This window comes from Rattus norvegicus, chromosome 11 (assembly GCF_036323735.1).
Source record: "Rattus norvegicus strain BN/NHsdMcwi chromosome 11, GRCr8, whole genome shotgun sequence".
Classification (NCBI taxonomy): Eukaryota; Metazoa; Chordata; class Mammalia; order Rodentia; family Muridae; genus Rattus; species Rattus norvegicus.
The window spans coordinates 84,501,759-84,508,077 of record NC_086029.1 but is presented as its reverse complement, the minus strand read 5'-3'; the positions used below and the strand labels follow the sequence as shown (position 1 = coordinate 84,508,077).

Genomic DNA, 6,319 nt, shown 5'->3' with positions numbered 1-6,319 from the left:
TAAGAGCCTGCCAACTAAATGAACCACTTCCTTCAGAAGCCGCTATTTCCCAAAGGAGCATGTTGTTGTGTTTTATAAAGAAGAAAAAGAAGCCAGGCATATGTTTGGAGGCACAGTATGGTGTGGGGGAAGGGGATGCCTCTGTGGGCACAAGCTGAGGCGTCCCTTCCCCCTGAGGTACCAGCCATATAGTGGAGTATAGAATAGAGTTTATTTAGGGCATGAGGAGGGGAGTTGCTGGGGTAGTAGAGGCAGAGAAAGGGGAGAGAGAGAGAGAGAGAGAGAGAGAGAGAGAGAGAGAGAGAGAGAGAGAGAGAGAGAGAGAGAGAGAGAGAGAGACCATGAGCTTGTGGAGAGAGTGGGGAGAGAAGGAACAGAGGGAGGAGGGGTAAGGCGATCAAGAGAAGAGAGTAAGAGACTGAGGGCAGAGCAAGCAGCCCCTTTAAAAGTGAGTTAGGCAGACCTGGCTGTTGCCAGGTAACTGTGGGGCGGAGCCTAGAAGGAACGCCAACAACACTTTGGGAGAGAAAGGAAAGCAAGAGGAGCTGACGTGAATGAACCACTCTGCTGGAATCAACCAGTTCACTGGGGCCAACCCTACAGAGCTGTGCTCGCCGCCTTCACTACACTGACAAGGGCCGGGTGTTCCCTGAGAGGATAAGGACCGAGGGAGCTGAGGGCTGTGCCCCAGCTCTTGAGGAAAGACACAGGGAAGATACTAAAACACTCTCCTTCCTGCTCAGGAGGGATCGGTGTCCCCTGAGGTCAGAGGAGGCACCTTCCGCCTCAGTCAACTCTCAGGCTTGCAGGAGGACCAGTTTCCACAAATTCCCACTCATTCCAGAGACCCCGGGAGGAGTCTGTTATTACTCTGCCCACCTGTGGTGCAGGTCCTCCCCATTCACGGCCAGGCCTGTTTGAATAGGAAGCCAGGTGTGGGTGTTAGCAGCTCATTAAGTTACAACAGCAGGAGGAGAGAATCCAGGACTCTGGGCCGAGTGCAGCCTGGAGGCTCAACCCCAGCTCCCATGCTGGCTCCTCTCCACTGCCAATTTGTCTGGTGGCTTCCTGTCTCCATCTTAATTTCTTCCAGTGACAGGAACCCTCTGCCCCGAGCTCCTCTTGACCTACCTCTTGGACGTCTCTGACAAAAAGAAACACTCGACATTTTTTAAAGTGCAGGTTTTATTTATATATTTTTTAAAACATGTTTCATTCGTGTCTACTAGTTGTACAAAATAGTAGAACTGTGAACTTTCAAAAGCTGCCGGGCTCTGGACTCCTCCCCACTCCACAAAGTCAACGTTCTAGTCTCTTGAGTCACAGGGAGCAAACGCAGGTCCTCGCCATGACAGTCCCTCAGGTATGCACCGTCAGCCCTCCTGCCCCCCCAAGCCCTTTCTTCCCCAGGTCAAAGGTCCCCAGCTCCCACTTGTCTTCCCCGTGTCGTGGTTGCAGGTTCCCTCAGCAACCGCCCCGTGGTTGCCATGTCTGTCCTCTGCAAACTGTTCCCAGTCCCCGGGGATTCAGACTTTGGAGATTCGAATCATCCTTCAGAGGTTAGGACTCATGCGGAATCTGCTTGCTGGGGTTTGGTCTTGACAAATAGACCCTGGCTACCAGCTTACTCAGCTGCAGTCTCAGCAGAAAGGACCAGTTTTTTCCCAAGCACACTCTGAAGTCCTTAGGGATGGTGGATGCTAAGGCCGTGTCCGTGGCAGGGAGCAAAATGAAGAGGGCAGCTTATGCCCTCTGACCGGATCTTTAAAGGCCCCAGCTATCTCGCTGCCCCCAGGGCCATGCTACCCGTAGCAGCAGCTCAGTGGGAGGGGTCCACCAGCTAAGTTGTCTTGCCGCTCATCTGCCAGGGGCCCTCTGCTGCCCTAAAAGAACAGAGCTTCCGCTTTCCCTCACTGAACCCAGTACAGGAGTCACAGCCTGACCTCGTATCTTTCTTAACACGTGGCTCAGATAATGTGTTTAAATAAGTCTGGGGACCTCACGCTTAGATTTAGGATTCCCGCGTGTATTAACGACCACGTTCAAGGCAGAGAGTTGGTGTCTACCTGTCTACCTTCCTGAGGGTGGGTTCTTTCCCTGGAGATCCGTGGCTCCCATGATGCAGCTGACCGTGGCTCTGTTCCAGACTCACCTCTTGAAGATGATCTGTCGGGAGGAGGAGCAATTGAAGCAGGCCTCACAAACCTTGGGGACAGGGGTATGTGACAGGCTGCCCCTGTCCGCAAGCCAAGCTTCCCAGACAGCCGTCTGTCCTAGTTTTTGGTTTTCTTCCACTGTGATAAAACACAACCAAAAAGCAACTCGTGGGGGTTGGGGAGGATTTATTTCAGCTTTTGGCTTCAGTCCATCAAGAAGGGAAGTCAGGCCAGGAACTCAAGGCAGGAACCCGGAGGCAGGAACTGATGCAGAGACCATGGAGGGACGCTGCTTACCGTCTTGCTCCCCATGGCTTGCTCATCCTGCTTTCTTATAGGACCAGGGCCACCAGCTCTGATAAGGTCCTGCCCACGGTAGGCTAAGCCGTCACACCTCCATCACTAATTGAGAAAATGCACTACAAACTTTCCCACAGGCTAGTCTGCTGGAGATATTTTCCCAATAGCTTCTTCTTCCAGATAAACTCTGGCTCGTGACAAGTTGACAAAAAACACGAACCAAGACTGTCAGTTCCCTTGGCGACCTTTGGCCTTTCTGTCTGGAACCCAGGCCCCAGGTTTGCAGTTGACCCTGATGCTTCTGAAATTTGACTTGGGCCTTTGGGTTCCCAGACGCACAGTGAGGAACTCACTACCAAGGTTTCAGAGTCAAAAAGTACCCTTTCGTGCATTTACCTATCGGCCTTAACCTTTGTAGCAGAGTGACATTTCAGGACTACCTGGTGAACAAAACGTCACGTGCGCTAGAAATGCAGTTGGCGCTAGAAATGTCTTTTCTCCCTCTCCCCTTCTTCTTCTGTCTGTCCGTCCCTCCTCCTCTTCCTTCCTCCCCTTTGCTGAAGTCACTGGAGACACCTAGGAAAGCTGGGCTCAGAAAAAAAAAGGTCTCAGGGGCCCATTTCAAATATATAACAAAGAGCCACGTGAGTTCACCCAGCCTCCAATGCCAGGACGAAACTATCCTCCTATTCTCCCAGCAGAAAGTGAGTTTCCTCACTTCTCAGATCAGTGCAGGCGAGCGATGGACAAGCCTGGGCCCACCGGGGTCATTCTTCAGAGAAGAAAGAATGCCCTTTGTGACATTCAGGTTGCATTTGCGTGCGGTTCCCACACATACCCATGGAATCCCGGAGATTAACTGTGAAAAATGACCTATTTTAACAGGTGCACACTTGTGTGTAAGCGGGATTTAGCCGAGCGTGGAATTATTTTACCATGGAAATAAGTGCGGGCACTGAAAAGCATCAGTCTTCTGACCACACAGGAATCAGACAGAGGGTCAACACCAGGGAGTTCCTTGGGCCTTGAAACGGATGTGTTGGTTGGATTTTTCCAGAGGAAGCTGCAGGACCACAAGGAAATGAACAATAACACCTACAAAACATGACTGTTCCTGTTCCAATTCCCTCCTTAAAGTAGGCCCACGCTCTCCAAGGGGCCGGGAGTAAAACTTCATTGACTCCATTTGGAAAAGATGCTTGCAAGAACTGGGAAGCCCAGCAGGGAGGCAAACCCACGTTTTACTGCACTGTCTTTAAAAGGTGCTGTGGTCCAGGGGGTACCAGCTAGGCCTGAAGCAGAACAGGAAATCAAAAGCCTCTAGGCTCTGCCTATCTCTCCAGGACCTGCCAGCCCCTGCCTCACAGGACCATTCAAACAAGCCTGCAAGGTCTCTGGGCCTGACCTTGTAATCAAAGCTGCATGCCGGCACCTTGCAAGATCGAGGAAGGACTCCTACAAGATAAGGAAGAATCCCAGGAGCGCCTTAGGGCAAAATAAGTTTTGAAGGCAGCAGCTGGCCTTTTCTGTGACTGAAACTTTCACAGGAATCTGTTCAGGAGGTGGGGGGTGGGGGGGAAGGCATTTCCTTAATGGACTAGTTCATCCCTCTCTCCCCAAGATGACTCACTGATAGCTTTTCCCTGGGGGCTGGAGAGATGGCTCAGCAGTTCAGAGCACTGGCTGCTCTTCTAGAGGATCTGGGTTCAACTCCCAGCACTAACATAGCAGTTCACAATGATCTGTAAATCTAGTTCCGGGGGGGTCTGACACCCTTACACCGATATACATGCAGGCAAAACAATGTATATTTAAAAAATTATTAAGAAAGAAATTAAAAAAAAACAAAAAAAACAAACCGAAGACATTCTCAAACAGCCCCGAAGGTACTCGAGTTCCAGGTCTGCTAGAAAAAATGCCTTAAAGAGATGTTGGCTGCAAAGCACCTTCTCTGTGTCTCGTCTGTCTGAAGTCTGGACTGTTCCTTGTTTTCTAAATAATCTATTTTCTAATTCTCAGGCCCATGACTCCATCCATCTTTCACTGGCTGCGAGACAAAAAGCTCCTGGACCCCTCCTCCTGCCCCTCTTCCAAGCCAGCCACCCCAACGCTCAAGGTGTTCGCTGGACCTAAAACAATGGGAGTAGAAGAAAGGCCTCCACGGGGCAAAGCTCTCAGACACTCCCAGTGAGGCTATACTGAGTTCTGGCTCTGGACATACAGAGGGAAGGCCTGCCTGGGCAGAGCAGTGGGAGCCCATACCCCCACCCCCAAACCCCTCACTGCCTTATTTATCATTGCCCAGACTCCCAGCCTGGCCTGTCAGCCCAGGCCTGCCCACAGCCTTGGGAGGCATTGGGGAGGGGAAGAGTTTCAGGTCTGATGAAAGCCACCGAAACCAGCTCAGAGCTCCCATGAAAGGAACCCAGAGGAGGCATGAGTCTGTTTGACTGCTGGGTGGCGGGCGTGACCAGACTCGTCTTCCTCCTGAGGAGAGGGAGACAAAGACGGAGTCATCCCCAGAGGCAGTGCCTACTGTGCTTCACCACTGCCCCCACACAGCCTCCTTGCCTGGAAGATGTAACTGGCCTCTCTGAGTCCCCACCAAAGTACCCTGGAAGCACAGGCCACCTGTACTGCACACCGCAGTGTCCTCAATGTGGAGAAACAGTGTACAGGATAAGTGGAGGCGGCAGCGTCGATTCCTGTCTAGACTGGAGTTCTGGAATCCAGCCGTTCTGATGAAAGGATCCATTATAGAGACAGGATATAAATCCACCAGGTCAACAAGACCATATTCACCTAGGGTTATTTACACTTCTTTCCACTCTCTGGTTGGTCATTGCCTGTCCTACTGCCATCTGCTTTCAAATTTCAATGAGATTACTGATTGCATCAAGTAGCCACTCACAGCTGATTTCATTTTGAGGGGCCTCACGCTAGGGCGACATGTTCTCTCCTGAGCCCCTGTAAGGCATCAGTTCTTTGCTCTGGACTTTAGAGAGTGTTAAGAAACCACCGGAGGCATTGACACCTGGCAGGGCAGGGTCACCAAGGGTGTGTTATTAATTCGATCTTCCCTGCACCCTTAGGCCCTGCCCAACACCTTTGTGCAGTTAGTCAAGGATGTGGGAGGGAAGCCAGCTGACATGGCCCATTTCTGAACTGCCAGGCTGGGATCCTTGGTAACTGAAGCATTCTGTCTAACCATCAGGGAAGGGCACACACATCACCGAAGTTCTACTAGAGCAAAAGGTTCCAGACATCGCTACGAGGCACCACCAATACCAAGGACTTGGGTTGGGTTTTCTTCAATCTTGAGTCCTGTGTTCTTAGCTTCGAGAGACTTCTTCACCCGAGTGATCTCTGCGTGTTTACAGCTTAAGAGCACAGATCCACTTTCTCTTTGGAGTCCTCTGTGTTCTGTCTCTGCAGGGAGAGACGTGAATGTCAGCCCTGTTTCTGCAGTTGGACTTAACACAAACATGTGTTCTTAAATCTCGATTCATTTTCTTTCCCCTTTCCTTCATTGAATACCTTTTATTTGTTTTTGCTTTTATTGATACCAGTTTACATATAATCATATATAATTATATATATTCTAATATAGAAATGATCATCTGAGATTATGATTTTTTTAAAAGATTTATTAAATTTATTATATATAAGTACACTGTAGCTGTCTTCAGATACACCAGAAGAGGGCATCGGATCTCTTTATAGATGGTTGTGAGCCACCATGTGATTGCTGGGAATTGAACTCAGGACCTCTGGAAGAGCAGTTGGTGCTCTTAACTGCTGAATCATCTCTCCAGCCCTGATATTATGATTTTACCCACATATAATAAACCAAATTTTTAAAA

The 6,319-nt window shown here is 50.2% G+C and overlaps 1 long non-coding RNA gene across 1 annotated transcript; it reads left to right on the top strand.

Moving 5' to 3' along the window:
* Nucleotides 1–504: 504 nt before the first annotated feature.
* LOC134481018 (uncharacterized) lies at nucleotides 505–6,069 on the top strand. The gene is made up of 2 exons (XR_010056166.1): nucleotides 505–1,363; nucleotides 4,476–6,069. It is a non-coding gene; the product is annotated as an uncharacterized LOC134481018 (long non-coding RNA).
* Nucleotides 6,070–6,319: the final 250 nt, after the last annotated feature.